The following is a 17,632-nucleotide window of genomic DNA, read 5'->3' on the forward strand; positions in this document are numbered from 1 at the left end:
AGCAGGGTTATCACTAGTTGGGTTAACATCAGGAGCAGGACTAGTGGGTGTATCATCATCCGGTTGAGTTTTTTCAAAATCTATTTCCTCATCATCATTTTCATCAATAGTTGGATTAGAATAAAGAGCATTCATTAATGGTCTAATTGTTCACCAGCTGCAATATTTTGGCAAACTTGACTCTCAGTAAATTATAATAAACTATTATCGTTATCAAGAATAGCAGGTGTAGGACGGATATAGGGTTTGGTTCGGGGAGCCGGGGCAGTGGAGGAGGAACAGATTGACCACTAGATTTGCCACTCTTGGATTTTCCTTATTTTTACCAATTTTTTTAAGGAAGCCATCTTAATTAATCAGGTAATAGAAAATAAATAAAACAAACAAAACTATAAAATTAAAACTTAAGAGTTGGAACGAGTTTACCAAATTGACGAACAACTTGTTGAAAATTGATTATCGTTGAAGACTTCAATTCACCAGCTTCATAATTTTTCACAAGTTGTAACAATAAAGTAAGCAATAGTAGCAATTATAGAAGAAAATCAGAGAGAGATTGATGATTTTGTAAGAAAAATGAAAGAATAAGGGGTATTTATAGTTGAAAATAGGGGAAAAGTATAATTATAAAAAGTTTGGGGTTAAAACAAAGTGGGAGGGGGGAGGGGTTAAATGGCTATTTTGTAAATAGCCAACGGCTACTTTGTGACACTCAATGGCCTGATTTTATATTCCCCAACATACATATTTTGTTTTTTGAAATTTGACCGTTGGAACTGTTTGGCCCGCCAGGAACTGGTCTGGTCCCGGTCCCACACGGTCCCGATCCTACCGTTCCAATCTGTAGAACTGGCCTAGAAGCCCGGATCAGGCCCACAAATACCGGTTCAACCGGTCCTGGCCCGTTTGGCCCGCGGTACCTAGCCGGTCCCGCCCCTGCCCACTTGCCACCCTTAACTAACTTCACAACATGTAAAGCATGTGTATCTTGAATTTTGCTGTTTTCGTAATATAAGGGATGATACCCCATGATTGGTTCCAACCTATTCCTTTTGGTGATTGATAGCTTCATTTTCCTGTGATATGCAGAATTTCCTCTTGTTCAGACAAAAATTGTTGATTTTTTCCGGATTCAGAGACCGACAAATTCAATTGACAAGCTTAATCCAGGTAAAAATCGTTTCAAGGTCTCGTCATTGTGTTCTTCATTTGTTTATGGTTTCATTACCTTTCCATGCCTCTTATTACTTGAAAAGTGAGTGATCTTGATCATTTGTTTCTTTAGATTGCCAAAAGAAACGAAAACGTAGTAGTACTGTAGTAGTAGCTTGGTAGTGTCGAAGAAGAGGAGAAGATTGCTTCCCTTCAATCCTTGTGAGGATCCTACCAGGAGACGGGAACAAATGGCGTCTCTTGCTACGGCTTTGACGACCGCTGGAGCAGAATTCAGTAATGAGCTTACTTATATGTCAGGCATGGCTGCAAGATCAGCTAATCGTGCTGCCACTTGAACGAGAGGGGATGCAGGTATAGTAAAACATAGAAATATTGGGATCATTATGTTTTGGCCCAAGAAATGTGTTAGACTTCAGAGTTGGCAGAGTAATGATGAACTATGCTTTGGAAATACCAATAACAGTTATCACGCCCAACTATGCCTTATAAAAAGATTTAACGGTCATTGCAAATATATTCCGGTGAATAAGTCCGGAGTCGAATCCCACAGGGAATTAACCTATTAAGCTCAGCTACTAGACTCGCACAAATTCACGCAATCAATCTTCAGAAATATTTGAGTAATAAGTTGGATGTTTACTAAATAAATATTGCGTAATAAAAATGCACTAAATAAGAAATAACCACGAACGAAGACAAGAATTGGAATGATCTAAGGTTCTGATTTCTCCTATTGTCGGAATCCTTTCTGCAATGTTTTCTATAAATTTGCCTAAGTCTTCTCTATCGATCATGAACACTCTGACCGTCGTAACTCTCTCCCGAGTAATTACCACAATATACTAGACATATCTCCCGAATTACGCTAGTTGGCCTTAAGTACAGCTCACTTAGATCGCGCCAAGGTTTCGTTATCCCTAATCCCACCTTTAAACCATTCGTATTGTTCCCTAATATACATTAGGAGTGATGTTGTTCAACAACTACCTAAATATGCACTCTCTCCCGAGTAATATATACTAAATAGGAACAGATTGAGGGCCCTTCAATCAACATCAATACGCATATAGTTGAACAAATAGAGAGAATACTACGGCAAATCTATATTAACGTAACAAGAAAATCATCCTCCAACAGGTTCTATCAAAACCCTAGATTAGGAGTTTAGCTACTTATACTCATAGTAACAATATCCAAAGTATTTTGCATAATTTAATTACAAAGTAAGGATAAATGGATGTAGAAATCGATGATTCTAACTCCCAACAGTTGTTCCACGAGCTATCCTTAACCCCGGTTGCAAAAAGTCCTTCAAAGTGGTATTTTTAGGTCTATTTATATGTTTAGGACAAGACCTAAACGTGCAGGTCAAATCCTGGTCAAGCGGGGAAACGAACTAAGTCTTCAAAACTCGGACTGGATCTCGCCCCAGGCCTGGCGTCGCCAGGCATTACGCCTGATGGACCTGGCCCCAGGCCTGGCGTCGCCAGGTCTAACGCCTGGTTATGATGGGCCTTTGCCTCGCCTCGCCTCGCCTCGCCAGCCTCTCGCCATCTTCAAGACTGGCGTCGCCAGGGGTATCGCCAGCTTCAATCCTGGCATCGCCAGGTTCTCTCATTCCCTGCTCCCGCGCACGCTTTCGACTTGTAAGTCTCCATTTTCTCTACTTTCATCTCCAATTCACCTACACATAAAATGGACCCTATTACGCGTAAATAAAATGTAATTTATTATTAAAGCGTATAAAATGCAAGGCGAATAATGTGCTAAACCATGAATTATAGTCACATATCAAACAACAATTCAAAAAATATACTACAATTATGCTTTATCACTTTGTAAAACATGCCCGTTTTGATTTCTATGTAATCTAAAATATTTGCCAAAAGAAGTAAGCAACAGCAACTGTAAATGTCAAAAGTAACTACAAAAGGAGAGATCTTTTAAGGATTTTAAATATTCTTTTGGTCAGAAAATCATTCTAAATTTTAAGACTTTTGTTGTATTTCTCAACTACAGGTGTTACCAAAAGATGATATAGAAACTTTGCATCTATGCAAGAACATGGTGGAACGGGGTGAATGTCCACCTCTTATGGTTGTTTTTTATCCCAAAGAAGGGTAGACATTCTTAACTTCTTTTCCAACTTATTCAAAAATCAACATTTCATTATGTATACGGTCAAATCGGGCTTGCCCCTTTTTTAGTATGACTAGTCGAGATCGGGCGTGACAGGCCAAGGTTCGACCCCATGTTGTACCAGATCGTGACACGAAGTTAGATGGCCAAGCTCGTGACTAAAGGACTGAACGAGATCGAGATCAGCCAAGACCGAGACCGAGCGAGAAAGAGATCGAGCAAGATCGAGGGAAGCATGTCGAACCAGAAAGCCAAGATATCCGTGATCAGACGAAGATCACAGCGGAAATCTCGGCACGTATTAAGGAGAGGCCGTTTTATCAGTTAATCACGGGATTTCTTATCGTATTTAGGATTGTACTAGGAGTAAGACTCCCCTACTATATAAAGGGAAGATGATCGTTTGTATTGATCATCATACTCACGTTACAAAAGCAATATATTATCTTTCTCTTATGCTCTCAATATTTTTGTCACTTTGTTCATACTTTCCGGCGAAATATTTACTTGATTCGAGGGCAACCCAGCTTAAGGATCAAAGCTATATATTTCAGTTGGTTTGCTTTACTTATATTTGCAGTTAATTTCATTGTCAATTTACTTTTTCTCTCAATTTGTGCTAAGTAAATCACGTGTCCTTAAAACCACAATATAAATTCAATTGTTATCCGTTTTTAAGGTAAACAGTTTGGCGCCCACCGTGTGGCTAAGGATAATAGTGATTGCCCGGTACAAATTTTGTTACACACACTATTTTATGCATGTTCTTTGAAGTGTCGTTGATTACAGGATTAAAAGATGTCAAACTCTCAGTCAGCACCTCAACACATTGACAATGATCTTAGCCATCACGGCGAGAATGAGAACATTGCACCAAGAAAAGTTGCCCCCCTGCTGGCCTCAACGGAGTTCCGGTTGTAGACCTAATCGATGTCAGTTCACATGTAGCCATCAAGGGAAATGTGGCCTTCGATCCCGAAAGCAGCGTTCGTAGGGGTACCCGATCAACTACTCAAAATGCCCATAGCGGTGAAGATGGCGGGATTAGCCTGCAGGTAATCTTCGAGATGTTGCAGTCCCAACAGGCGGCAATAGCTCAGCTCCAAAATCAAAACCACACGCCGAGTACGGTCGAACTCGAGTCGTCCCAAGAAGTTGTGCACAGGTCGAATCGACTTCGAGAAAATCGAATGAGAAGGAATCGGAGACCAATCCCGCTATTATAAAAATGATCGAAGAGTTGACGAAGCAAATCGAGACAGGGGAAAAGAAGATCGAGAAAATAATAAGAAGGTGGAAACCTATAACTCCAGGGTCGACCAAATCTCGGGGGCACCACCTATATTGAAAGGACTAGATTCTAAAAAGTTTGTACAAAAACCTTTCCCTCTAAGCGCGGCTCCGTAGCCAATCCCCAAGAAGTTCCGTATGCCCGAGATTCCTAAGTATAAATAGGACGACTGATTCAAATGAACACGTCACCTCGTATACGTGCACCATCAAAGGAAATAACTTTGAAGCCGACGAAATTGAATCTGTATTACTGAAGAAATTCGGGGAGACTCTATTGAAGGGTGCCATGATATGGTATCATAATTTTACGGCCTAATTCTATTGATTCGTTTGCTATGCTTGCAAATTCGTTTGTAAAGGCGCACGCCGAAGCCATTAAGGTTGCAACAAGAAAGTCAGACCTTTTCAAGGTAAGGCAAAAAGATAATGAGATGCTTAGGGAATTTGAATCTCGGTTCCAAACGGAGAGAATGGATTTGCCACCAGTCACCGACGATTGGGCTGTTCAAGCTTTCACTCAAGGTCTCAACATTCGGAGTTCCATAGCTCCACAGCAGTTGAAGAAAAATTTGATCGAATATCCAGCTGTCACTTGGGCCGATGTACGTAATCGATATCATTCGAAGATCAGGGTAAAAAATGATCAATTGGGGACTCCTTCCGGGTCCGTTTATCCTAATAGGACCGTGGATAGAATCAAGAGTGATATCGACCGAGAGCCAAGGTCGAATAGAGACCGATATCAACCGTACAACCGAGACCGTAGAGGCACCGAGTCTGGACAAAACGTTGCACGGATTGAGAGGAGAAATGATAGCGGTCAAAGTTCACGGGGACTCATGAGCAAGGGTGGCTTCGACAGGGATGTCGGCACCAAAGAAGCTCCACGATTGTCGGAATATAACTTCAACGTAGATGCATCGGCCATCGTATCAGCCATCGGATGTATCAAGGATACTAGATGGCCTCAACCTCTGTAGACCGATCGGGCCTAGAGAAATCCCCAACAAAATATGCAAGTATCATGGCACCCATGGTCATAAAACAGAAGATTGCAGGCAGCTAAGAGAGGAAGTAGCCCGATTGTTCAACGAGGGGCATCTTCGGGAATTCTTAAGCGATCGGGCCAAGAATCACTCCAAAAACAGAGATTCCAGTAGACAGAACAAGAAGGAAGAACCACTACACGTGATTCATATGATCGTTGGAGGGATCGATACTCCTCAAGGACCAGTATTAAAACGCACCAAGGTGTCGATCACAAGGGAGAAATGAACTCGGGACTACGTACCGGAAGGAACCTTGTCTTTCAATGACGAGGATGTAGAAGGGATCGAACAATACTACAACGACACACTGGTAATATCCATACTTATGAATAAGACCTAAGTTAAACATGTTTTGATTGATCCAGGTAGCTCAGCTAACATAATTCGATCAAGGGTCGTATAACAGCTCAGCCTACAGGATCAAGATGTACCCGCGACCCGAGTTCTATACGACTTCAATATGGAATGTGAGACCACCAAAGGCAAAATAAATTTGCCAGTAAACGTGGTTGGGACCATCCAAGAAACGAAGTTCCATGTGATCGAGGGTGATATGAGGTATAATGCGCTATTCGGGAGACCGTGGATCCATAACACGAGGGTAGTGCTTTCGACCCTTCACCAGGTTCTAAATTCCCAACACTAGAGGGAGTCAAAACAGTCTACGGGGAGCAACCCGCCGCTAAGGATATGTTTGCCATCGACGAAGTGATACCGATATCGGCGCTCTCATCAACAAAAGGGTCAAGTTCGAAAGGAAAGTGGGAGGTTAAATAGAAACCATAGACACCGACCTCGACCCAACTGGAGGATCAGGGGACTTACGAGGATGATGACTATATGATACCTCGATCCTTCATAATCCCCGATGATTCTGACGCCACAAAATTAATGGTCGAAGAGCTGGAACAAATCATACTGATCGAGCATCTGCCCGATCAAAAGGTATACCTAGGCACGGGGTTAACTCCCGAGCTCCGGAAAAAACTTATTCAATTTCTTAAAGTTAATATGGATTGTTTTGCCTGGTCCCATCTTGATATGACAGAGATCACTACTCATAAACTTATATTGGACCCGAAGTTCCGCCCGGTGAAACAAAAAAGGAGGCCTCAGTCCGAGGTTAAACACGCTTTCATCAAAGATGAGGTAACCAAACTTCTCAAAATAGGATCCACCCGGGAAGTAAAATATCCCAGATCGTTAGCAAATGTAGTAGTAGTCCCTAAAAAGGGAAACAAACTTAGGATGTGTGTAGACTACAAAGGCCTAAATAAAGCATGCCCCAAGGATTCTTTTCCTTTGCCTAACATCGATCGCGTGATCGATGCCATGGCCGGCTACGAGATCCTCAGTTTTCTCGACGCCTATTCCGGGTACAACCAAATACAAATGAACCCGGAAGACTAGGAAAAAACTTCGTTCATCACTAAGTATGGTACCTACTGTTATAATGTAATGCCGTTCAGACTAAAAATGTTGGTGCAACCTATCAACGCCTAGTAAACCGAATGTTCGAAGAACAAATAGGGAATCCATGGAAGTTTATATTGATGACATGCTAGTTAAGTCCCTGTGAACAGAGGACCATTTGAAGCATTTGCAGGAAACTTTCAGTATACTGAAGAAATACAACATGAAGCTCAACCCAGAGAAGTGTGAATTCGGGGTCGGGTCCGAAAAGTTTCTCGGATTCATGGTCTTGAATCAGGGAATCGAGATCAATCCCGATAAGATCAAAGAAATCGAACATATCGCGGTAGTGGATAATGTGAAGGTTGTACAAAGGCTAACCGGGCGCATTGCAGCCCTGGGTCGATTCATCTCGAGATCGTCGGATAGGAGTCATCACTTCTTCTCGTTGTTGAAAAAGAAGAACAACTTCACATGGTCCCCATAATGTCAACGAGATTTAAAGGAGCTTAAATGATACTTGTCGAGCTCGCCGCTGCTTCACACGCCGAGGGCAGACGAACAAATTTACTTATATCTGGTAGTATCGAGATAGCGGTAAGTGGAGTCCTAGTCCGAGAAGAAACAAGGTATGCCATTCCCTATCTATTATGTTAGTCGGACCCTAGGTGAGGACAAAACTAGGTATCCTCGTTTAGAAAAGTTAGCACTCGCTTTGATAAGCGCCTCTAGGAAACTAAAACTATACTTTCAATGTCATCCCATATATGTTGTAACAATTTATCCCCTTCGAAATATTTTCCATAAACTCGAGCTTTCGGGGCGATTGGCCAAATGGGCCGTACAACTCAACGGGTACAATATTGAGTATCGATTCCGAATAGCCATCAAGTCTCAAATCTTGGCTGACTTCACGCCAACCTTAGTACCCGAGGTTGAAAGAGAATTGTTAGTCAACTCGGGTACATCATCGGAGAACTGGACCCTCTTTACGGATGGTGCTTCGAACGTAAAGGGGTCCAGACTCGGCATCGTGCTAAAACCACCCACAGGCAACGTGGTTACACAATCTATTAGAACTATAAAATTGACTACAACGAGGCTGAATATGAGGCCATCATTGCAGGTCTCGAACTAGCCAAAGGCTTGGGAGCATAAGTGATCGCAGCCAAATGCGACTCCCTCCTCGTTGTGAATAAGGTTAACGGAACCTTTGAAGTTCGGGAGGAACGAATGCGAAGATACTTGGATAAGCTACAAGTAACTCTTCACCGGTTCAAAGAATGGACTTTGCAACATGTGCCTCGAGATCAAAATAGCGAAGTCGATGCCCTCTCAAACCTAGGCTCGTCAGCCAAAGACAACGAACTCAATTCGGGGGCTGTCATACAATCCTGAGGTCAGTGGTCGAAGAAGGCCATGCCGAGATAAATTCCACAAGCTTGACATGGGATTGGAGAAACAAATACATAGAGTATTTGAAGAACGGAATACTTCCTTCAGATCCAAAGGAATCGAGGGTCCTGCGTACGAAGGCAGCCCGATTTAACTTGTCCGAAGATGGAACCTTACTCAGAATGATGTTCGACGGTCCGCTAGCGATATGTCTGGGACGGCGTGATACCGAGTATGTTTTGAGGGAAGTCCACGAAGGCACATGTGGGAACCACTCACGCACCGAATCATTAGTTTGGAAGGTAATCAGAGCCGGCTATTACTGGATTGATATGGAAAAAGATGCAAAGGTGTTTGTGCAAAAGTGTGATAAATGTCAAAGACATGCTCGAATGATTCATCAACCCAAGGAGCTGCTGCATTCGATTTTATCCCCATGGTTATTCATGAAGTGGGGGATGGACATCGTCGGCCCTCTTCCATCGTCACCAGGTAAGGCTCAATTTGTTTTATTTATGACTGACTATTTCTCTAAGTGGGTTGAAGCACAGTCCTATCAGAAGATCAGGCAGAAAGAATTCATCGACTTCATTTGGGACCACATCGTATGTCTATTCGGAATACTATCCGAAATTACATGTGACAATGGAAAACAGTTTATCGGCAGCAAGGTGACCAAATTTCTTGAAGGCCTCAAGATCAAAAGGATTTTATCAACACCTTATCACCCTAGTGGGAATGGGCAAGGAGAATAAACCAACAAAACCATAATACAAAACCTCAAGGAAAGGTCGACCGACGCCAAAGGAAAATGGAGAGAAGTCCTGCCCGAAGTCCTTTGGGCGTATCACACAACTTCGAAGTCTAGTACCGAGGCTACCCTGTTCTCTTTGGTTTATGGCGTCGAAGCTTTAATACCGGTAGATGTTGGGGAGCCGAGCATCAGATTCCGATATGCGACGAAGGGATCAAATGAAGAGGCCATGAATACGAGCCTGGAACTATTGGATGAACGATGTGAAGCTACCTTTGTTCGATTGGCCGCCCAAAAACAACGAATCAAGAGGTATTACAATCGAAGGGCCAAACTTTGATACTTTAATGTCGGGGACTTGGTACTGAGGAAGGTCACGCTAAACACCCAGAATCCAAATAAAGGAAAACTGGGTCCGAACTAGGAAGGGTCGTACCAGATTCTCGAGATCACAGGAAAAGGATCTTATAAGCTCGGAACGATGGACGGAGCTCAACTACCGAATAATTGGAACGTAACTCATCTCAAACGATATTACTGTTGAGGTACAACCCCATTTTAATTCTTCCTATTTTTTGACTAACATCTGCAGGTTATCAACGAGGAGTAGTACGAAGCCTTTAGGTCTGAAAGCACGCGTTGCACTCTTTTTCCCTTGAAACGTTTTTGTCCCAAATAGGTTTTTTTGCAAGGTTTTTAACGAGGCAATAGCGGATCGTGCTACCTTAGAATTGAAGGCCGATCACGAATCGGTATCAAAGATTGTGTTTATAGTATCCGAGATTTCTCTACATTCAACCTCGAATACTGGGGGGAGGGGGGGTTACCCTCTGATATTGAATTGTTCTAGCAAGAATTTATCTCGAAATAAAGGGCTCTCATTAGGTAGGATTTATTGTAAGGGCCAAACGGTCAAAATGAACCGTGCCCGCATAGATTGCTCGAGCCCTGACATAAAACATGTACGCATGTATGACTATTTTCGACAAGAATAAAGAGAAGTACTTTATTTGTAACTATTTAATGTCTTGGAAAAATTTCCACTTTATAACCCCATACTTTCGATCTATTATGGAAACAAGCCCAAGGTCCGATTGCAACTGGAGTTCGGATAATCACCCCAACACTTGGGGACTGCCGTCCATAAAATAAACTCGAACATATCGAACTATTGAACATCGAGGACATAAGACCTCTTAGGCAACCCTCGAATTTTAAAGGCCACGGCCATACCCACTCGGGGACTGTTATCTTAGGCAAGCTTGGATAACTCGGGAAAGCGAACTCACTGGTCTACACCCGAATTAAAAGGCTACGGCCTATTTAACACGGTTCAGAGACGTCCAAAATCCGTAACAAATATAGGCCTTCGAAAAAGAAAAAATTCTTTCACAACCGGTTAGACTACCCTCAGCAAAATCTTAAACTTAAAATATTTCGGGAAACAACTTCGGTAACACTGAACCCCAATAACGCCTTGACCCAGAAGGGCAATAAAGGCAAGGTTTGTTCGAACCCTCGACCACAACCTTATCATTTTGTGCTAAGGCATTCCAACCTTTGTGAACAAGCAATTAAAGGAAAAAATTCGAAAGCCGGAAATGGTAAAGCCTTATATATATGTTTAAACGATCGTTTTACAAAGGACAGATCGGCCAAATACAAAATTTACAAAGGCCTAAGGGCTACTTTTACTTCGAGTTCGAGAGATCATTCTCACTCGACTAAAAGCCTAAGGGCTACCTTATTTCGAGTTCGAGTAGGTCCTCACTCGATCATTAAGCTTGAGGGCTACATAAGCTCAAGTTTGAATAATCATTCGGGGTCCATCGACTAGAAACGGTCAGGGAGCAATGCTTATTCACGGTTTACCATCCCGAACCCTGGGCCCTCGAATACGACTTCGTAATCTTATGCTAAGGCACTTTGACCCTTGCATAAATTAACAAAAAGACAACAATTCGGAAGCCATGTAAGGAAAGAAAGTTTTTTTATATCTCAAAAATCTTTTTACAAGGGCCATACGACCCGAGTAAGAGTTCTGTACAAGGGCCGATGGACCTCAAAATAAAAATGAAAATTTACAAAAATAACAAAGCCTAAGCAGCATGATCCTTATCGGAAGAGGTATCTTCGCCCTCAGAGTCTTCTCCACCGCCGGATTCACTCGGATTCTCGGAGTCTTCCTCGGGAAAATCCAGCTTCCGAGCCTTTATTTCCTCTTCCCTGGCAATCTCGATTTCAGCAGATATATCGAAGCTTTGATCACGGGCCCCTCAAGGGCCTCCCTTTGAGCTTGCCACCTCGCACGATCCACCATGCTCTTGGCATGTGCTAGGGTGGATTTAACATCGACCTTGTATTGGTTCGCATTTAGCCTAGGCCATATTATTGGCTGCGGCCGTCTTAGATCTGGCCACCTCGAGCTCTTTGGCCAAGTTGGCTAAATTGGACTGAAGCTCCTCGATTTTATTTGCATGTACCGAGGCCTTCTCCCTTGCAGCCCGAATCTGAGACTCGGCCGACTCCAACTCTGCTTAGACGTCCTCCTTTTTTGAAGCTAAGATGTTCATACATCCCTTGAACTTTTCAGCCTCGACTTGTACTTCATCTATTTGCCTTTGGAGGTCCTTGATCTGTTCGAGCCTCTATCGAACCTGCAGAATCGGATCGTTAGTTGTTATCTCCAACTCATCTTCACTATCATGAAGAACTCGGAATACCTGCTCGGCCATCTCAGTATGCTCATCTCGAGTTGTCACCAAATCTGCCTGAAGCTTCCCACTGAGAAGCTTGTAGGTATCACATTTCTCAGTGAGGCCCTGATTCTCAGCCTTGCGCTCCTCCTGGATTCGAAGGAAGGCCTCGTGATGCAACATCGAAGCCTACAAATAAGGAAGAAAGTGTTAGTACCATCTACAATTCAAAGTTTTTAAAAAAAAAAAGATAATGGAATGGACCTCAAACTTACCCGATTCAGAGCATGCTGGGCCTCGTTGAACAAGCAAGCAACTTCCACTTCATCCATCTTGGCTTGGTCCTCTTTAGTGACCAAGCATCGGAGATAGCTAGCCACCCCTACGGGGGCAAAAAAAACCTGAGCATCCTCCGGAACAGAAATGATAAGTGATCACTTACGCTCGGGATCGACACTGGGGGCCGAGAATTGATCAGTCAGTTTAAAGCTCGAGGAGGCTTTGTTCGAGCCCTTCCTCGGCACTTCCAAGTCACCCAGACCGGTGACATCTTCCACTCCAACAAAGTAACCATGGAAAGGGTCTTCTACTCCATGGACCCCTTCATCGTGGGAAATCTCCATCGCCTGAGCATCTTTAATCGTCGAATCAGAGAACGAAGCCAACGAGGGGGAATCTCCAATCTCTATTGCCCCAAGTAAATCTTATGGGGCACCGCCTTCATCTCCGGGGGCCTCGAACATGGTTTCTACCCCAGCATCGACCGCCTCCTCAAAGGCCTTCTCACCTCGAGGTGAAACGTCTCAGCTCTTTCTGGCTCGAGGACTTCGTCAAAACAAGGCAAAATAGTTTCAGCTCCCGCCGGCCCAGTAGTTTTTTGAATTTGTATGCCAGTTCACACACGGACCACCAGCCCGGAGTCTTCTTCTTCTTCGTCCTCTTCAGCCTCATCCCTTAGTTGTTGGACTGACTCCATAGTTAGGCGGATGACGTTCCCATTAGGTTTACGGGGCCTCCTCGCCGGTTTTTTCTTTTCCGGGCCCAGAGAACTCGGAGAACTTGGAGAGCTCGAAGCCCCTTTTTTTTCTTCTCTTTGGCCTATTTCGGGGCAGGTGAAGGGGAAAACGCCTCTTCTTCAGCAGAGCGGGGCCTCATTGCTACATCCTTTCGAGGCCTACAAAAGGAAAAAGATAAGTAAGATTAATGCAAATCCTGAATGGAAATCGTACTAATGAAAGAAGATTACCATGGTTACGGGCCTCCCATTGACCCTTTGATAAATCCATCCGAGCACGCTCGGAGTAAGACTTCTGCGACACTAAGCCCTCAACCCATTGCCTGAGGTCAGGGATTACTTCTGGCACGTGAGCCACAGCTACAACACAAAAAACTTAGATGAGGAAAGAAGATGAGAAGTAAAAAGGCGAAGTCAAATATTCAAGGCAAAGCAATACTTATGATTCATGTTCCATTTTTCAGGAAACGACATGTCTTCGGCAGGGATTAGGTCCGAAGTCTTTATTTGGACAAATCAGACCATCCAACCTCGGTCTTGGGTCTCGTCTATGCTCGAGAACGAGGGTTTAGTGGCTCGACGGTAAAGTTTGATCAATCCTCCTCGATAAAGTCGTGGACTGTAGAGACGCATAAGGTGATCGAGGGTAAAAGGACGCCCCTCGATCTTGCTTACAAAAAATCGGAGGAGGATCACGATCCTCCAGAATGATGGATGGATCTAGCCAAGAGTCACATTGTACCTCTTGCAGAAGGCAACGATGATGGGGTCTAAAGGACCCAATGTGAAAGGATAAGTGTAAACACTTAAAAACCCTTCCACATGAGTAGTGATTGATTCCTCGGGCGAGGGCACCACCACGTGTTTGTCAACCCAGTTGCAGTCCTTTTTAACTTGTTCGAGGAGACCGGTGGTAATTATGCATATGTATCTTCACATCGATTCGCATCGACCCAGTGTCGAGGGTGTATTCTCTACCTTAAAATCGGCAGCAGTGGGGCACTTTATCGGAACGAAGTCCTTTAGGGGAGGTTCCGCCACGGCTCCTTCGCCGGCGGGCCTTGATGAAGAAGCGGTTTCCTTTGTGGAACGGTTTTTGAAGTCTTAGCCATTTTTTGTAAATGGAGAAGAATAAGACGGGGAGGAACGCTTGGTATTTTGTGATGAAACAAGTAAAGAAACTCAGAGATCTGAAAATACAAAGCTCTGAGGAAGGAAAAGGATCTTTAAGATTAGAGTGAAGAAGATTTGTAAGTAAAGTTGGAAAAATGAAGAAAGATATATTTATACGTTTAAGATGGTGGTTCAAAGCCAGTAATGGCCGACCGTCGGCTGACGCACATTAAATTCTTGGGAAATTGTACCGACGAGGCGTTTTGGTTACCTCTGTTGCTTGCATCATGGCGCTTGTGTCATTGATATATCGAAGTAAAGATCAAAGGCTCAAATCATTTCTTGTCACTACTCTCCAAAAAATGAAGGGACTATCTGTAAACGGTCAAATCGGGCTTGCCCCTATTTTAGTATGACTAGTCGAGACCGGGCGTGACGGGCCAAGGTTCGACCCCATGTCATACCAGATCGTGACACGAAGTTTGATGGCCAAGCTCGTGACTCAAGGACCGATCGAGATCGAGATCATCCAAGATCAAAACCGAGCGGGAAAGAGAACGAGCAAGATCGAGGGAAGCATGTCAAACCAAATAACGGAAAGCCAAGATATCCGCGATCAGACGAGGATCACGACGGAAATCTCGGCAGGTATCAAGGAGAGGCTGTTTTATCAGTTAATCATGAGATTTCTTACCGTATTTAGGATTGTACTTGGAGTAGGACTCGCCTACTATATAAAAGGGAGCTGATCATTTGTATTGATCATCATACTCACGTTAAAAAAGCAATATATTATCTTTCTCTTAAGCTCTCAATATTTTTGTCACTTTGTTCGTACTTTCCGGCGAAATATTTACTTGATTCGAGGGCAACCCAGCTCAAGGATTAAAGCTATACATTTCAGTTGGTTTGCTTTACTTATATTTGCAGTTAATTTCATTGTCAATTTACTTTTTCTCTCACTTTGTGCTAAGTAAATCACGTGTCCTTAAAACGACAGTATAAATTCAGTTGTTATCCGTTTTTAGGATAAACACATTAAATATTTCCTATTTGGAGGCTGAAAATGATCTGTTTGTTCTTATTCATCAGATTTACTGTGGAAGCAGACAGGTTCATAAGAGACTTGACAATTATTACGGAGTATGTTGGAGATGTTGACTATTTGAAGAATCGGGAAACTGATGATGGAGATAGCATGATGACTCTTTTAACTGCTGGTGATCCTTCAAAAAGCCTTGTCATTTGTCCTGATAAGTGCAGCAACATTGCTCGGTTCATCAATGGCATAAACAACCATATTCCGTATGTTCATATTCCATCTAAAACTTGTCCTTTTGAGCTCTCTTCTTCATTTCGTCCTCTAATGCTATGATATATTTTGGTATTGCAAACTAAATCATGTCAAAACCTCAATCATCAGTTTTTCATTGTCTCCAAAAGAAGGTTTCTGAATATATGGTGATCTCATCATAAACTTAATGCACTCTGCTAAAAGTTGAGGTATTAATACTGAGGTATATTATATCTCAAGTAGGCCTAAATGTATGAATCAGTATCTGAATGATGGATATTTTCCTCTAATGCAGGGATCGGATGGGAAGAAGAAGCAAAATGTCAAGTGTGTAAGATTTCATGTTAATGGTGAAAGTAGAGTTGTATTGATCAAGTGTATGAGACCCATATCCAAACACAACTAACACTCCATCCAAATGGAAAGTTTTGCTCCTCTATTGACTTAGATTTCTTGCCTTTTGTGTGTCTATCTTTCTCTTAATATTAGAATGTTAACATTTAGTCAATTATGAGAAATGATTGAAAATGTCATTTCTTTCTTTAGGATTTGAAGACAGATTAAATATCATTCTTTCTTCCGGGACTCAGTCATGCCGCATGCACAATATTCATATTTTTCTTAGCTTATTCAAGTATTTTCTTCTCTATTTATGTTCTCAATTGACGATTTATCTTTATTATGGTTATGATAAGTGTCTATAATAGTGGAGCTGATTATATTTTCTTTGTTTTACATCTCTTGTTATATGTAAATATATTGACTTTTAAATGTTATAGTTTGTAGGTTTACAAAAGTAATTCCTAATTTAATTTGGGACTGCATATAATTGCAACAATCTTTGTGATAGTATATTTTGCTCTCCTAATCAGTGTCATCACAGAGCTTTGCTAATGATAGATTAACTAAAAGGGTAGAAGGGAACATACACAAAAAGACCCAATTAATATGTTTGCAACTCATAAAATAAAATTATAATAAGTGAAAATAACATTTGACTTAGTTTAATTATACGACTTCGGTATTCAAATTTTAACTCACTGAAATCGAATTATGTTTATGACATACTTTAATTTCAAATGCTTGTATTAATGACGGGTTTTATTGTATCAATTGTCGAAATTATGGTGAAGACAGAAATTATGAATCACTTCATTATAAAGGGCTTATTTGGTGCATGAAATGCGTCCTGGTTTGTCCAGGGGTAAGAAAATAGTAGATGTACATCCATGTAATTGGGCCCTCACATTTCTCTTAAGTCTTATAGCTGTCTATCTATCTCATATTCGTAGAAAAAGGAACTTGATTAATGCCATGCCCAAGTGTAATGAAGTAGTGGCCATTCATAGAATAGCTTTTTTAGTAGGAGCTAGATGTAGAACTATTGGTCATTGGGGCTTTTTTTACTTTTAGCCCGCGCAAGAAACTATTTACATACGATAGCCGAAAATAAAATTTGTGTAATTTTATATATAACATACATAATGTATATATATATATACAGCATGTATACAAAAAATGTACATCTTTTTGGCTATTATTTTGAAAACGGCTATACTGTGTCATTTTCCCTACGAAGGAAATCCTTAAGGAATTTTTACATTCTATACACTATTTGAAACTTTATTACCCTCCCTACTCAAGTTTCAATCTAATTATATCCTATATACAAATTTATCAATTATATACACTTTAGGAGTTAAATGAGTATCCCTTTATATTAAAAACTGGGTATGCCTTAATTTTTCAAAAAAAAACTCTTATTTTCCTTGAGTACAAACCATAAGTGATATTATAGAAGCACTACTGACGTATGATTTTATATTTCGACATGACGAACAACTCAGGCTTGTGATTTTTACCTGGACTGTTTGATTTTTGTCCGTGAAAAATATACTATAACGTAGACCAAAACAGAAACTACTGCTATGGAAAAACATTGGTTTACGCCGTCCAATATGATTCGATTCCCATTTGATATTTCATGCTTACTGAAATTCCAATAATGTAGAGCGGAAGGTGTTGCACAATTGGTGTTCAAATTCTAGTAATATTGCACAATTGGTGTTCAAATTGAAATTGTCAATCAATAAATTTTGAAGGTGTTTGACTCTCCACCATTGACAATCATTAAAAATCTTTAAAGCTTTCAATTCGAATTTGGATTTTCAAAAACCATTATTTCCTTGGATTGGGTGTTGTTGCAAACAATTGGAAATATTATTTGGAGTTTATATCTCAATTTTGAAGGTATTTTGGTGAAGATTAGACTTGATTTTGGCTGAATTTCAGATT

At 41.6% G+C, this 17,632-nt stretch overlaps 1 pseudogene; it reads left to right on the plus strand.

The window, feature by feature from the left end:
* LOC109227786 lies at positions 1,029-15,743 on the plus strand (annotated as a pseudogene).

This window comes from Nicotiana attenuata, chromosome 6, assembly GCF_001879085.1.
Source record: "Nicotiana attenuata strain UT chromosome 6, NIATTr2, whole genome shotgun sequence".
Classification (NCBI taxonomy): domain Eukaryota; kingdom Viridiplantae; phylum Streptophyta; class Magnoliopsida; order Solanales; family Solanaceae; genus Nicotiana; species Nicotiana attenuata.